The following is an 18,148-nucleotide window of genomic DNA, read 5'->3' as shown; positions in this document are numbered from 1 at the left end:
AGTCTTGACAGAAGAACAGGATCTAGAATGATTACTCACTAATCTATATGGAAATTATTAAAACAGCATGTAATGAGTATAACAGACTCTGATAATGGGAAGCTGTGTGGGATTGTGCATTAATGAAGTTTGGCCATTAAACAGCACATGTTTTAAGCTGACTATATGGCAAGTATAATAAGACAGTTTAGAGGTAAAGAAGGTACAAGAAAATAAAAACATTAAAAGAAACCGAGCAAAATGACAGACAAGTGTGTTAGGGAAAATAAAGCACAGAGCATGATAAAAGGATGAGAGAGATAGAAAAAAACAGTGGTACCTAAGATGAACTAGTTTTGTCTTTTACTATTATTATTATTCTTAATATTAAATACAAGGTAACACTTTAGTTTAGGGACAAATTCTTACTATTTACTAATAGCTTATTCGCATGTATATTACTAACATGTTTGCTGTTTGTTTTTACTTATTCTTATACTTAAGTCAATACCATGACTTAGGTGCCCTTGAGCAAGGCATCGAACCCCCAACTGCTCCCCGGGCGCCGCAGCATAAATGGCTGCCCACTGCTCTGGGTGTGTGTTCACAGTGTGTGTGTGTGTGTTCACTGCTCTGTGTGTGTGCACTTCGGATGGGTTAAATGCAGAGCACAAATTCCGAGTGAATGTCATGTCACTTTCACTTTCACTTTACTTATTTTACTTATTACCATTCCTAAACTTAAAAGTTACCTAACTATTAATAAGCTGCAAATTAGGAGTTTATTGGCTCCAAAGTCATAGTTAATAGTTACGTGTTAGTGAGAATTGGTCCCTAAACTAAAGTATGACCAAATACAATTTTAAAGACAATTTAAATGTACTTAAAATTGCCAATACTGTTCATCTTAATAAACAATAAACAAATAATTATATTTAAAATGTTGAAATTTGCATTAGATATAATATTACATATATTAAGCGCCTACAGTGTATACATGTTACATTCGATATAGTTTATAAGCAGTATTTACAAAAGAGTATTGTTTATCCTTACAATCAAACATTGACATTTGTTATAGGTACCATGAGCTGCACAGATCCAACAATATACAAAAGTATTAAATGACAAAAAAAAAAAAAAAAAAAAAAAAAAAAAATATATATATAGATATAAATAGAAATGCTAAAAACACAAAATCTAGAATATATATATATATATATATATATATATATATATATATATATATATATATATATATATATATATATATATATATATATATATATATTCTAGATTTTGTGTTTTTAGCATTTCTATTTATATCTTTTTATTGAATGTATTTTTACCTGAAAATGATTTCTTATTAGTTTTAATTAACAATGTCAACACTGGTTTATCCTCACTGCATGCATGTCCTGAATGTAGTCAGTCAAAACTGAATTTACCATGTTGGCATCTACTACTCTGGCTACTTCTTTCAACTGACACACCATTCTTTAGGTTAGCTGCATTTAAAATAGTCCCCCCCCCCCCCCCCCCCCGCTGTCTGTGTCCAGAACAGACTGGTGACTCACCAGTATAGGTCACCAGTTGAGAGCCACTGATCATTTGAACCTCCTCTCCAAGAAAAGCTCTTTCATGATGAAACGTCTTTATCCAGATATTCCCTTTTTTGTCTCTGCCTCACACTTTGTCTTTAGAGAGTGACAATCCAACCACAAGCAAGACTAAACCTGTAGTTTATCTGTCAATTCCCATCCATCTTTTGCTCTTCTTGTTGTTCACACCTGCCCTGTGTTATGTGTGCATGCAATAGGGTTCTCCGCGGGCCTTAGTGTGCATGTGAACCATAATAACTAACCCTGCGGCTGATGCGCTCAGAAATTCAGGTGGGCTTTAGATGGTAATTACCTCTAATGATGTTAAAAGACCTTTTTGGACAGGTTAATGTGTGGGGTTCACTGCATATTTGCATGTTTTTAGTCTGAAGTGCAGTAAAATAACAGGCTTATCGCATTTTGCATTCGCATCACATCTATTTATGATAAATGTCCTCAGGTGTGTGTACAAGAGTGCAGAGGTGGCCGGTTTAGTGCCTCCCCGTAGGGCCTCAAATATAATGCTTGATCATTCAAATTTTACGATTACAATTTTTTTGAATCGCAAATCAAAATAATGATAACTGCGGCATCTGAAAACACTCAAAAGGTTTGGGCGGAAAACTAGAGGGTGCTTACAAACACCTATTTAAATATAATGGGCATGCGGGTGGGCTGAATATGTACTTTTTGTGTTTGCTGTAGGCTATGATGAACGGTTGTATACTCTGTGGCTCGCTCTCACCCTGACAATTATGCTAAACAGTGTTTTGATTCCTTTTCTCAAAGACAGAAGCGAGCAACTTGGCTTTGCCCACAAAAAATCCAGTAGGATGGGGTTTATTTAAATTAATATTTTTGTAAAATAAATAAATAAAAATCAAAGCATTGCCTACTAATGCTTAATGCGTAAAAACAGAAAAGGACCCCAAAAAAACAAAAAACAAACAAACATGAACATACTGTAGTGTACAGTTAAAAGGAACATCCATCAACATCAAATAAAAGGCTGATAACTAATCACCGCATCCTCGCTGGTACTCAGAATGCAATATTAAATTACAAGCTCGCACTGTGTATGAAAGACACAGCACTGGCTGTAAATGCGTCAATCGTTAATAATGTGTTTATCAAGCAACAATATCTCTGTAAGTATATTTCAAAAACCAAAGGTAGTCTTTTAGCTGTCGTGCCATTTTATACTCATACTGGAGTTCTGTCTGTTATTCCACATTAGCGAATGGATGCGTGGTATAGTATATATGGGCTGGTAACTGAAACTTTGCCAATACAAACCCTTCGGGGGTGATTCATGAACTAATGTGTCCTGAGCAAGACATTTAACCCTAGACACTTGATGGAGATTAGGCGGATAGGATGCCAATGTGGAAAAAATATGACAGAAAATGGGTTTTATTTCAAATTCTTAATTCATTACTTCTTCACTATCTTTACCTATGATACTGCATGGCAGATTAGGAAAAAAAAAAGTAATGTTTTAGGGTATCGTACCTGTAGTAAATCTATTAAAACTGAATCTACTACAGAAGATGATTACAAATAATAGTTTTTAATTTAACAGATTTTAAATTATGATAAAAATAAATTGATATGATAGTTATAAATGTATTAGAATTTGAAATTTGATCATTTTTACACATATACAAAAAAAAAGTTTGGTGGCAGCAATATATATATTTATATATATATGTTTTAAAAATAAATTTTCTATTCATTAAAGAATCCTGGAAAAAAATTATGCATCATGGTTTCCAAAAATATAAGTCAGCACAACTTGTTTTTTTAAGACTGAAAATAAGAAATGTTTCTTTAGGATCAAAACAGCATATTAGAAGTGTTTCTAAACAAACTTGTTAACTTTTTTCTGGCGGTTTTAATAAAATAGACTTTGTTTTTCTGTACAAAGTCAAAGTTACGAGTTTTAACTTTACACTTTACACTCCATTTATGTGTTTATGACATGGTATATGGAAAAATAACTGTTTGAATAATGTTTATATATAATGTTGTTATATATAATATGCACATACAGCATAGCATTTTGGACAAGCCAAGCCAAGACTAATACCTTTGTTTTAAACAAAGATCCATCTATACATAAGTAACTCCAAAGATCGCAGATCTTTTCTTTGGATGAATAAAAGTAGAAAGAATTCATTTCCAAAGATGCACTGCCTTAATTTAAGACATGCGCTGCTTTCCATTTCAACAGATTCAAGAACAGAAAACAACACCCAGTTACGGGAGAAAACACTTGCTCACTGTTAGTAGGGCGTCACAGTACAACAGGATCACAGACTCATTCCTACACAGAGAACATAATTATGCACTTAGATTTGAAAGAAACATCTTGTTGGGCTTAATTTGCAATGCAAAGGCAGCGCGCCGTATAAGATGGAGCAGAATTCATCCAGAGGCCCGACTGCATGCTCCTACGGACCTACTTACTTTCAATAACAACACGTGCATGTGCTGCCTGTGATAGTGATGATGTCTGAGGGGGATCTGCTTGGAAAAAAGGGCAGAGAAAGCAAAGGAAAGCACAAGGATGGATGTGTGACAGGCGCGAGAGAGATTATGTGTTACGTGAGAGAGAACGAGGAGGTTTAAATTAAGAGAAAAGGACGGATAAATGGATTACCATAAAGGAAATAAGTGGAGGGAGGGAGAGAAAAGGCAAATGAAGAGACAAATGAATAAAGACGGTACGAATTTAAGAGGTACAAATGTCGGGGGCGTTAGAGGCCTGTCGTACAGCTTGTCTGCCGCAAGACCGTCTCCTTCAACAAATATCAGCAAACACCAATTGAAATGTCACTTGGAAAGAGAACAGATGAAAATAAAACACACAGAACATCATATTCTTTCTCTTTCCATCAGCGGTAATGGATTTTTTCTAGCATTTAACCAACGCCACACAGAGGTACATTACCATCCATTAGGAAGAGTGCGCATGTTCATGCGGATGTGTGAATTGCCATATGGTGTACAGTAAACACTGGCCACTTATTACCTCAGCTTCTTTTTAGAAAAAAACAAAAAAACATTCTTAGTGCACGTGTGGGCAGCAGCGTGGGGCTGTGGATTCAGAGAACTGGAACCTTGAAAAGATCTACGAACAATCATTTCCTTCCATTAGCTTTTGTATTGCTCTTTACAGGGGCAAGCCATTTAAAGTTTCCAGCTCGGACGTCAAAGACATTGAAAAAAGGAACAAGCTAAATTATATACCTTAAGGGTCTGTCATTATTTTATTTCCTGCCGAGGCGCAATCGAAACACAGCTAAAAGCACATAAAATGGAAGCAGACAATATACTTGTGACATGCATTCTTTGAGTGTGTTTTGTTTATCGCACACTCCTGGAGCAGCCCCGGGATTAACTGCGGTGCTCAAGGGTGAAACGGTTCTCGAGTGCTTTAACATTTCTTTTTTTCTTGTCCTTACACAGACTCACTAAGCCTGTTTTTTGACTGGAGACATCCAGTATAGTTTGGCCGTCATCGGCGCTACATTACAAAAGTTTGGGGTCAGTAAAATTTTATTCAGCAAAGACATATAACATTTATATAACACTTATGATGTTACAAAATGTTTCTATTTCAAATAAATGCTCTTCTTTTGAACTGCATATTCATCAAATAATTATTTAGTTTACTGTTTCCACAAAAGCTATTAGGCAGCACAACTGTTATGAACAATGATGAAATGATAGTAAAAAAATAAACCAAATCAGCATATTAGAATGATTTATGAAGGATCTTTGACGCTGAAGACTAGAGTAATAGCTGCTGTAAATCAGAGGGAAACAAATCTGAATGTATCAAATAAAAAGTTAATTTAAAAAGTATAATAATATAATATAATATAATATAATATAATATAATATAATATAATATTTCACAATATTACTGTTTTTAATAAATGGATCCTTAGTGAGCATAAGATGCTTTTTCAAAATAAAAAATAAAAAATAATAAAAATCACCATTGGCCTAAAGTGAAAAAACAAATTTTTTTTTTTTTCATTTGCAGGCAATGTTAATAGTAAGAAAAAAAATTCTAATTTTTAACCAGTTTTAACTCATAACTCATTATTTCCCTAAACATTTAAAGGGATGTTTCACCCAAAAATAAAAATGCTGTTCATTCAAACTGTTCCTGTGGAAAATAAAATAATATATTTTGAAAAACATTTTTTTTGTTTGTTTTTTTTAATATAATGTCTGTCATTGAGGTTCACTGTTGTTGGACCCCAGTATTCTTCAAATGTATAGGTTATACATGTTTGGAACAACTTGATGATAAGTAAATGACAGAATAGTCATTTTTAGGCCAGGTAAAATGCCACTTTGCATACTGAACACTTGATCTTCCTGCAAACAGTGACTTTTTTATCTGTGATGAAACTATGACAGAGCCACAGTGCTGCTTTATATTTTTCACACTGCGATATAATTACAAGAACATTTCCTTGTGTTTTTTGTCATCCAAGCTGTTCAGCCCTTAGCTAAGCAGAGAGCTGCTAACTAAGTGACAGCTCTCAGAAAAGAACTGTGAAGGCTCTGAAACAAACACAGACGGTTTCAAGCTCACAAAAGCAAAAAGTTTAATGACTTGAGTTCACAGAATTAGCTTGCAGGTCTAGTTCATTAAAACAAAATGTCTTCAAACTGTCAATCTTGTGTCAGCAGCAGCCAAGTGTTCACCGAAACTTTGTTTAAATATTCAAATACCAACTTCCGAATTATTGTTTTCTTTTCGTATTCGTCTCCTTTAAGCCATATTTTGTAAAACGTTGTGTGTATATTGAAAATGGATTCACCATTTGTATACTCAATCTATTTTTCTTATTAAACCTGAATGCCAGAATTTGTGAAACATTTGTACGTAATGTCTTAGAGTCTTAGAATGTCGACATCCAACACAAACTGACTTGAGCACTTCTAGGTTATTCTTCAGGTTATTTTTTAGGTTATTTTATTCTAAGTTCAGTGCAATGCTCTATGCTTACATATTTCACGAGTCAAAGTCTCAAAAATGTAGGGCAACAGTCAAAGTTCAGTTTTTTAATGAGTGTAGTGTAACATTAGTGTTACAAGCAGACCAGAAGTTGCCCTCCCTGAAGTGGAACTGGGGAAGAATGAAAATTGAAAGAAGCAGTGTGAACGGAGTCACTTTTTCATGATTTCCAGGATGATTCCGAAGTTTTGAACAAATATATAAAAAGTTACAGTCGGTGGATAGGGGGGAAAATCACTCTGACTCAGCACTTTCCACCAATACAATACACTAGGTTTTCCATTTATTGTTTTTTATAATGGATTATTATTATTAAAATCTTTTTAATAACTAGTATTTTGATGTATTTTTTATGTTAATGTGATCACTAGAATAACTGAAACCACAGTTTTATTTTGACTGTTTCAAGCTTCATGTACAATACCATAAAATAGCTCATTTCATACTTAGTTTGACCTTCTGATGTTGACAATCAGCCATTTCAGAAGGTTAAGCACATCTTTGCTCAAACTATTTGTGAAAAGAGCCACACAGTTCTTATTGCATTACAATCATCATTACAATTACAGTTCTTCATAACCCCATGCTTCACACCATAAACCTGTGAGAACACTTCTAGCCTTGATGCTTGCTCATAATGCTTGATAGGTTTTATGAAGTGTCAGCCAACTAGCACATAAACACTGACCTATGATGAGGATGCTATGCATACTAATATGTTGTTTGTGAGAGTCCGGTGGTCAAGGAAAACACAGTGTGAAAAGTGAAGACAGAGACAGTGTTCCTTGTTAAGCAACAACTCTTAAAGTGAACTGAGAGGAGCATGCATCATTATAACAGAGAGAGAGAGAGAGAGAATGAGAGGAGATGAGACGAGAGTTACAAGAGGAATGAGAGGGAGAGATGCTAAGGTGCAACAGAGGGTGAAAATGAAAGATGGAATTATGATAATAGAATGGAGGAAGAGAGTAACCGGAGAAATGAGTAAAGAGGGATGCGGAAAGAGGATGCAAAAATTTGCAGGGAAGCAGTAAAGTGCTGTCATGTGCAATGCAGATAAACCTGAAATATTACATGAAAAGAGCAAAAGAACGATACCGCAGGAGCTGTGTAAAAGGGACAGAGGGGGAATCTGCAGAGAAATGGGCAAAACAAAGAGAGAGAAAAGGCTGATCCGTTTTATCGGTCCGGTTCAAGGTGAGAACTTGTATTGTATCGCTAATGGATTCTGTTCTTGACTCGTGTAAGTGTTTTGGAAACTTGCTAAAATGCCAGATAAAGAAGAAAGGCTGTGGAATGTAGGCTGACAGAGAGAAAAGTGTATGTGCAGGCTTACCCGGCAAAGCAGGCTGCACTTGTCTTTAAAGCAGGATGTGAGGCGGGAGCAGATCTGAAGAGAGTAGTTATATGCGGCTAATTGCAGAGCTTCTCAAAACACGTGTTAGCATCCAACACCTGAAATAGAAAATGACAAAAAGTTGCATTCACACTCTACGTTCACACTGCACACTAATCTACTTTGGTTTCCAAAATAGAGCTTTAGGAAACCTAGTGCATATACAGTACTATGTTAAAACCACTGACTCATTTATTACATAGTGAATTTTACATAGTTTGTTATATGGGGGGTAGAGGGGGAGCAAAAACAAAAGTATTTTCATTAACCAAAATAAAATATAATACAACTAGTAAAAACAACGAAACAAAATTTGAAAACATTTTAATGACCCGAATATATATATATATATATATATATTAGGGGTGTAACGATACGCGTATTCGTATTGAACCGTTCGGTACGAGGCTTTCGGTTCGGTACGCGGTACGCACTATGTACCGAACGGTTCATTGGACTAATTAATTGTATTTGGAAAAAAGAATTGTGAAATATAATGATATGCATTCAACAAGGTAGCCCAATAACCCAAACGACGTAACAGGCAACGCCCCTGACACCCCCGAAGAAGAAAAAAGCACCAACTTATATGTTTATGTTATGCTGCTCAGTCAGGCGCTTGCTCACTCAGTACGCGCTGAAGGCTCGTTTAAAAAATGGCCAATGCGTTTAAAAGACCAGAAATAGAAAATCCTCCAATAACCAACAGGTCTCGTGTTTGGGTGCACTTTACCAATCGATCGGGGCATCCAAACAAGCACGGAAATCAAAATGGACTAGTACTATACTGTGTCGGAATTTCCTGAGCAGTACGATACAATTAACAGGCCTGCACGTTATTAGATAGAAGAACTGTTATAAATAGAACGTATGCAAGGGCAGTTTTGAAAACTCCACCTACTTTGCTCTTGGTATGGTGCAGCGCAAATCGCGTTGTATCTGAAGGGCAACGCTGAGCCCAGGGTCCAGCACCGCGCATACCGCGTCCTGTGTAAAAGACCCTTTGGCCATTTTCCAACGAGCCTTCAGCGCGTACTGAGTGAGCGAGCGCCTTACTCTGTAGTGGAAAACGCAGGTTTTAAGAACATGCTTAATGTAATTGAGCCCCGTTACAATATTCCTTCACGAGCCTATTTCAGCCAGAGAGTAATTCCTGCTTTGTTCCAAAAAACATAAGCCCTATAGAGAACCAATTGAGTAAAAACACACTCAATATAAAGAGTTATAGAGTTCCATATAAAAGGTTACATCTTTCTATGTGTTCATAACTACTACAACAATATGACATTTTCATTTTTTTTATTTTTTATAAGGAGCTGTTTTTGTTTATACAATATGCTGCTAAGAAAACACCATAGAATATGGGTAAAGAATAGCTCCATCATTGTTCAATGTAAAAAAAAAAAAAAAAAACATACTTTGTTAGTTTTAATAAATAAAACATTTTTTAAAAATCAAGGAAATTTATCTGCCAATTTTCTTTTTGCTGTATCTAAAACGTACCGAACCGTACCGAACCGAACCGTGACACCAGTGAATCGTATCGAACCGAACCGTGAATTTTGTGAACCGTTACACCCCTAATATATATATATATATATATTTATATATATATATATATATATATATATATATATATATATATATATATATATATATATTAAAAATGACCTCAGATTAATTTGACTTTTAATAAAAAAATAAAAAACACTTTGGCAGCCCTAAAGTGCTAAAATGGACTAAGATTAAAACTTGATAAAAACAACATTTTTTATTTGAAATAAAATATAATATTAAAACAAATATTAATGTAATGCACTAAATAGGGGTATCGACTTTGACAAAAATCATGATATTCAAATGATAAAAAAAACAAATCTCTTTTTAATTAGGGACAGTATTGGCGATATTTAAAAATGATTGGTACACATGCACATTTTGCACGATGTAATCTGAGGAGACTCAACGCATTTTTACATTTTTCATGATTTCGATATCATGATAGATTGTTATTATGATTTTTTTTTTTGACTATGATAATCATGTAGTTCAAAATCTGATATCATGACAGCCCTAGTACTGAAGTAACTAAAAGTAAAACTGAAACAAAAATGAATAAAACTATTTAAAAAAAACATTAAAAAAAAAAATACAAAAACTTTAACTAAAATTAAAAAGAAAAGAAAAAAATATTGTAATAAACCTATAATAGTTACTCAGTGATACCAAAATAACATTGGTTCAGACCACAAACATCTAAACAATTGTATTTATTTTTTTGCTCCATTTAAAAAAAAAAAAAAAATGTAAAAGTGACAAAAAGAAATGAACCAAAGGGACTTGCAGTAATCGCCATAATAATCAGGGTAAGTATTCTGAGTGACTGGATATCTCAGAAACTGGACCCATGAGGACCATCGAGGCTAAAGCAGTAGAGGAGGACAATGACCACACTAACTGCGCATCAATTTCAACCCAGCTTCACCTGATCATGAACTGAGAGGCATCACCGGGGACATGCTATCAATTGTAAGCCCATCAAAGATTTTTTTTTTTCAGATTATTTCATCAGAGCATTAAACGATCTAGATCAGGAAAATGCAATAATACTTTGAAATGGAGGCCCTGGACATAACAGGACAGAGGCTAACTGTATTAGAATTCATATTAGATTTTTACCGACTTTTAAATGGTTTTATCTTTCAATTCCGAATGCTTCTGGCTGCAGTGAGAGAAACAGTTATGAAAAACCATAATCTGAGGCACCAGAGCTCAGGCATGCCCTGCTGCACACACACACACACACACACACACACAGTCACAGAGAGAGAGGATCTGCAAATAGAGCAGTCAGACTCACCTGAGGTAAAGCTAGTAAATAGGCCAGGGCAAGTGTCATATCTTTGGGAAAAGCATCACTGGCCAGCTGAAGGAGGACCGTGGAAATGACAGAGGAGATGGAGAGAGAAAAGAAGGATGAATATTTCAGAGTTATTACTGCAGAGAAGCAAGTCCTTGCTGTACCGTTACATGACGTGACAGAAGAAAAAGAGAGGGAGGAATATGAGCCGCTATGGCTCTCAATAGCAGCCTATAAACCTGAAATGTGAATGTGACAGCAATACAGAGAGTATGACACAGATTCAGAGGACATATTCTAATCTTCTACCAAAATACCATTTTAAAAAACAATAAGTTCACAAGCAAAATCTCCTTAACATGTTCTAACCAGACACAACAAGAAGCCACAGAATACTTTGCTATTTCCTTGGTGACCATTTCTGAGGCACTGCAATAAACAGCCCCGCCCACCATGGAATCTCATTGGTCCAAAATATTGACACTCAGCAGTAAATTAACATCAAATACATTCTGATTGGTTGTCTAGTTGAAAAGAACAAACAATGGATCTATGTAACATATCCCATGATTCTTTTCTATGACAACCCTTAAATGTATGCAATTATGACTTTGTAAACTTAAACTCACTTAACAGTGAACAAAACTTTAGAGGAATTGTGGCTAAATTTGATCAATTAGGATTTGACCACAAACACCCTGGGGGGACGATTGTAAACACTCCTTAAACCTGCAGCAACACACACGAGAACAATCGGTGCAAAGCTAGTGAAGAAATGTTAGCGTTCGAAAACAAAGGCAGACTGCTGTGCAGACATGTACAGCTCCAGACTCTCAAACACGATTAGCAGGTGATGCGAGTCTAATTTTCCAGGCAGCCCATCAGTTCCCATTTCTCACAGAACTGCAATACAGTGTTAAGTTTTATTCTGCTATTCTGAGTCTGTGATTGTATCAAAGGCATTTTGTGCATCAAATAATCCTTGGCAAGACAATGTTATCAAAAACAGCTGGAGCTGAGGGAGTCTTGTGCGTGCAGAAATAACAAAGGTTGTAGTGTTCCTAACAGTAACAATTTTAGTGTTCTCAGCTGTTTAGTGCACTCAGGCTTCTTTTAACACATCCTCCTTTAAAGTCTCTTTACCACTGAAAACCAGAGAGGTTGTGGCCAGCATTATCAACTTCTTTTAATGGAAAGAGCCAGACTGAAAAGGCGCTAAATGTCGCTAGATGACATTATACACTAATAAGCATTTTTCATTACATCATCGCATCGTACTGCCTACATTTGTTTGCCTCTCTTTGCTCACATACTGTATTTTAAATTAACTAAATTGTCAATAAAACAATAAAATAAAAAAAGCATTTATACAATTTACTATTTCTGTTAATAGGTATAAATATGTAATACACACTAATACACTTCTAATATCTAAATCCATTAAAGGATTTTTAGGCTGGAGTAATTAGGTAAACCGGAACTGGGAACACTCCCCATAACAGCTTATGTACTTGCTACATCGTTAGAAGAATGGCATCTATGCTAATTTTAGTCTGTTTCTCTCTTCTCCTCTTTGCGTGCAAGGATCGGTGACGGCCCCAGTTTATTATTGTTTCACTCTCACACAATGTTGAACATCACTCTTTTACTTGATCCGGACAAACTGTGCATCATTTGAAAGTATAAAGACTCTAGCTTTGATATTTGACCAATGTTTTGATAAAACATTGTTGCAGTGACAGTTATTTAGTAATTTATGTCAGGAGAGCAAAATAATAAATCCGTATTATGCCAACATTCATATTCAGTCTTGTTGTGTTGCATGTAGTTAAGACGCGGTGTAATGCTGCTGTAATGTTGTTGTTTACACAATCAGAATTGTGCAATTATAGAACATTTAATCCAGCATAAATCAACATAAATAGTTTGATTTATTAATATTATTATCATAAAAATTGGGATGTAAAATATATATTTTATTGAACATTTAATCCAACATAAATCAACATAAATAGTTTGATTTATTAATATTAATATCATAAAAAAAATATTTGGGATGCAAAATATATATTTTATTGAAATATTTATTCAATACTTCAAGCGTAAATCAACATGTTATTTTTGATTTATTTATAACATTTAGTAAACTGTTTACACGAACAAAAATATGTTTTTCATTTAGAACTCTAAATGAGATGAAAAAATACCGTTTCATAGTCAGAAGCATGATGCACACATGAGGCGGAAAAAATATCACATATCACCAGCGGGAAGCATCTTTAATTCATAACCTTTAAGCATTTCACAAATAAGCACAGAGATTAGAGAGGACATGAGCGCAATATCTAAACAAGAGCACAGAACCATGACTGTTCTTATAGGAAGAAGTGTTATTCAGCATACGTCTTAACGTGCAGGTCATTAATTTAGCGTTATCAGCCCGCCGCAAGCACTTTCCTTTCATCTCACGTTCTCCCGCACGAAGGTGACTTTACGCCTGCCGTGCGAAACTGAACTGAACGACAGTGACACTGAAGGAATTAAAAGAGAGTAGTAAAAAGTAAGATATAAAGGGAGAATCTCTATTTGCATTCTTCCACCAAAGTTGCTGTACCCCTCCCATCACTCCGCATTGATTTTCTCATTCACCTCATCCATCTTGACGCAAAAGGCCTTGATATTTTGACTAGCCGCTATCTCTCTTGTATCAGGAGGGTGCGCATTATTTACTGCTGTCTGCTTGCAGTGAGTACACATTAATTAATCAATATGACGCTATTCTTCCGGACATGTAGCCAGCGAGTGGTGATACATCAGGGTGAGATGAGGCCAGGCGGAGGGAACGGCTGCTACCTGAGAATCTTCCCCGGGGGCCAGAGATGATAGTATTCCTAGCAAGGACACTGCAGCTAACAAGAGGGTGATGGGGGACGCATGAGGTCACCAGTCACTGTGATGGGAACTGATTTTAAGTGCAAATGTTTGTATACAGCCTTTAAGGAGCACTAACTTCGGTTGCAGGAAAGAGATTCTGTCCCTCGATGTTGGTTTCAGCCAGTTTGCCTGTCCGCAGTAAAACTTCAGTGAAGTTTTCTTGAGGGGTGTAGTCATAAGAGGAATACACATCCTTGGACTGAAAAATTAATACAGGGCAAGGGATATTACACTTTGGTTTTTGCTTGTTTATTCTGACATTTGTACACAAAGCTTAGAAATTTGTCCTAAAATATCTATTACATGATAGAAGCGAATACCTGTCAACTGAATGAATAAATAATAATAAAACATTTATTGTGCCATATTCCAAGTTTTCTGAACCCATATGATAACTATGTGTGAAGAATAGTTCAGTGTTATTCACTCAACGTTTGGAAGCTTGTATATTACTCAAAACGTCTCCGTTTGTACTGCACCGAAGAAAGTCCACATGAAGGTAATTAAATGAAAATCTTTTGAAAATCATATTTCCCTTGTTACAAAAACTGCATTCTTCCATCTTAGAAACATTGCCAAGCTACGAAACATGTTACCGGTTTCTGATGCAGAAAAGCTAGTTCATGCATTCATGACCTCTAGACTGGACTATTGTAATGCACTTCCAGGTGATTGTCCTGCATCTTCAATAAACAAGCTACAGGTAGTCCAAAATGCAGCGGCTAGAGTCCTTACTAGGTCTATAAATATGATCATATTACCCCAATTTTACAGTCTCTGCACTGGCTACCTATTTAGTTCCGTATCAGTTACAAATTGTCATTACTTGCCTATAAGGCCCTAAATGGATTAGCCCCTGCGTACCTAACTAGCCTTATACCACCTTACAAACCACGCACCCTAAGGTCACAAAACGCTGGACTTTTAGTAGTTCCTAGAATAGCAAAGTCCTCTAAAGGAGGTAGAGCTTTTTCACATTTGGCTCCCAAACTCTGGAATGGCCTTCCTGATAATGTTCGGGGTTCAGACACACTCTCTCTGTTTAAATCTAGATTAAAAACGCATCTCTTTCACCAAGCATTCGAATAAATGTATCTCTTAAATTATGACTGCAGATGTATCTGTTCAAATGCGCATTCTTATTCTTAAGCTTGGGTTAACTAATTAATTTTACTTTGTTGGGACAGCAGCTATGCTAATGATGTCTCTGTTTGTTTCTCTGTTTTGGTAACTAGGATTTACACAAGCTCCAGTCTGGATCCAGAACACCTGAGAAGAGATGATGCTGACCCCTCAGAGGACCCCAAATGATGCCAACCCTGAATCAACAAACAGAACTAACAAATATTGCTACAAGTGTGACTGCATCATATAATAACTGCTGTTAATAATGTTCATCATCTGGCTGACTACGTCTTGTATTCATTTTTCAAAAAAATCCTGTCATATGCGCACAAACTGACAGTCATCACTTATAAGAAAAAACTGAATTTTCTGTAAAGTTGCTTTGTAATGATTTGTATTGTAAAAAGCGCTATACAAATAAACTTGAATTGAATTGAATTGAATGATGACAAAAAATCTTTAGTATACCGTAGAATAATGAACACTCAGAACTAAACATCATACTAATAAATAAAGCTATATGAGAAAACACAAAGAGATGAGAGCCAGAAGGATGGAGAAATAGTGAAATTTACCCTTTTGACGTATGGATCTTTGAACAGCTACTCGTAGAAAGGACTGCACCCCTGCCTCTCCAGTTCGGCGTTCTGATTGGACGCACATGTACGGTTTCTTTCCACAGCTTGTCCCTGAGAGGAGATAAACGTTCATTAAACATTCATAGAATAATCATAAAACATTCACAGACATGCATGCAGGAGCCATTAATGTTTCAGCCGCACTCGTAAACGTTCATAAGGCGCCAGAGCCTTCTGCCAAGGACAGGGGGAGTTTTTGATTCTGGCCCTGAGAGGCAGTCACCAAGGAAGGCCATTAGAAATGCACAAGCTTCAGCTTGTCATCGACCGTTTCACAGGAAGGACTCGGGCAAATCTCACAGATGGAGGACACAGAAACAGGAACTCAAAAAACAAACCGCTTCACAAAGAGACACACAGACGTCGGTCGGGGAGAAGTTCGTTCAATCATGCCAGGTTTTAATGGCCTAACAAAACCTGCCAAAAAATGTGCAGGCGAGTCTCACTGTTGAGTTCTGTCCAGCCTGTTCCTGGCGGTTGTGTTTTGAAGAGGAGTGATGCATAATGGAGCGAGGCATGCAGTTACACTTCAGAGAGTGGCGAATAAAACCTCTCAGGCTGAATTTAAATGGGACTTACGTGCAGTGGGCAAAGTAAGCTGAGGGACTCCCTCCACCAATGGGAGTCACTGACGCCAGCCAGCACGACTCTGGTGGTCATGGTGGTGTTGGTCAGGACCCTGCTATAGTGCGGTCTGTGGTTCTGTACAGCAGGTCTGTGGGGTTAATTGATCCAGGAACAGCAGCTCCGGCCTGCTATGGGCAGCCAAGGCAGGTCAAACATGAGCCGTACTGATCAAATTACAGTTGTTATAGCTGAACTATAATAAACAATATATATACAGTACTAGGTTTTTTTCCTTCTACAGACACCTTTGACTTTCACACTAGGGGGTTTTAAGAAAGATTTTCTATAAAACTGATGTGAAACTGTGCGCTTTATAAATAAAGGAGAACTGCCATGACAAATCAGGACCATGATGCTGTGATTTGATTTGATTTTTTTTTTTTTTTTTTTTTTTTAATGAAATGCAGAAACCACAACCAAACCATATCACACTATTATATTATATTATATTATATTATATTATATTATATTATATTATATTATATTATATTATATTATATTATATTATATTATATTATATAAATTTAGTGCTGGTCAAGAAATAATTGCATTCAAAGGCACAGCGCAAGTGTGTTTGCTAGTTTCACTCCCGGGCTGTTCGCATTTTCCTGTACAGCAAAACGTCATTTAATTAGCAAATGCATTTGCGCTTATTTTTGTGCCCATGGGCGTGCTGGTCTAAAAAAGAGGTGTGTTCAGGCGCAGCAGCACACAAACAATACATGCCTACATGTCATAATGGATAGTCATCGCATGTATCAGAATTATCTATTGGCTCACACAATGAGCAGCTCCGTTTCATCTCGGAGACGCGGCCTGTCTTTGCGCTAGACATGAGCTTATTAATAGAAAGGCAAACATTATAATTCTTTCTCTTTCGCCATCAGCATTAAGCAAATACCCATTTATATAATTTATACAAATCTTTGAATGGCTATTGAACATTTATTTTTAGAAACCTTGCAAACTTAGTCGAATCCAGCTGTGCAGTTTTATCCAGCATGATCGTGTGTTCTCTGTGTGATGGTCAAACTTCCCAGAATACGAGTGCCCTGTTGGTTACAGTGTTTAATGCCTTTTTAAATCATATTTTTATTAAATATTTATATTTTCATGAAAAAATCTTAAGTATATTTATTTTACACATTTATTTTTTAATCCATTGTCAAATGATTTCAAATTTCTTAAATATTAATACAAAAAAAAAATGTTAAATTATATCGGCTTTACATCGGCTATCGGACCCCACTCCTTTCCAAGATATCGGCATCGGCTGTCAAAAAAAAAAAAAAAAAAAAAAACACATATCGGTCGACCACTAATTTAAATGCATGTAAATATTTTCTAAATATATACTGTATGTGTGTGTCTTTATATATACAGAACATAATAAATATATACATCACACACACATATATTATATAAACAGAAATGTTTATTTTGAATGCGATTAATCATGATTTATCATTGCTCGGCACAAATTACATTATATTATATTACATTAGAATATATTATGGGTTAGTGTAAGTTCATTTCATTTCATTTTGCTCCATTAATTTACTGTACTTAATTTTATTTAGTGGACTTTTAAACAGTCAAAAATCAAAGCGGGCAGTCCTGACATTTATTTTCTGCTGTTTATTCACAGCCAAGTGCAACCATGTAAACTCTGATAAATTGTTAATTGCAAAAATGACCAAAAATGTTGATCTACAAGCAAGCATTTTGTGTAAATGTGATTAATAAATCATTCATCAGAGACGGTAAATATTATCATGCTGCAATTAGGAGAGAAGTATACTAATTTACTTAAGGCAAGCGTTACCCGGCGGGGAAAATACAGACACAAAGAAACTGGAGGAAATCCCAGCAGGGACAGAGATTTCCATTTAATCCTATGAAACAAACAAAAGCGCTACTATAGTCATCACATCGAGCTAAACTCGA

General features: G+C 35.8%; 1 pseudogene; it reads right to left on the bottom strand.

Annotated features, from left to right (window-relative positions):
- The window catches only part of LOC113073814 (neuroblastoma-amplified sequence-like), an 82,022-nt pseudogene that overhangs the window by 23,604 nt on the left and 40,270 nt on the right, over positions 1 to 18,148 (bottom strand).

Source organism: Carassius auratus, unplaced genomic scaffold (assembly GCF_003368295.1).
Source record: "Carassius auratus strain Wakin unplaced genomic scaffold, ASM336829v1 scaf_tig00012919, whole genome shotgun sequence".
In the NCBI taxonomy this organism is placed as follows: domain Eukaryota; kingdom Metazoa; phylum Chordata; class Actinopteri; order Cypriniformes; family Cyprinidae; genus Carassius; species Carassius auratus.
The sequence above is the reverse complement of the archived record's forward strand: the minus strand, read 5'-3'. Positions and strand labels throughout refer to the sequence as shown.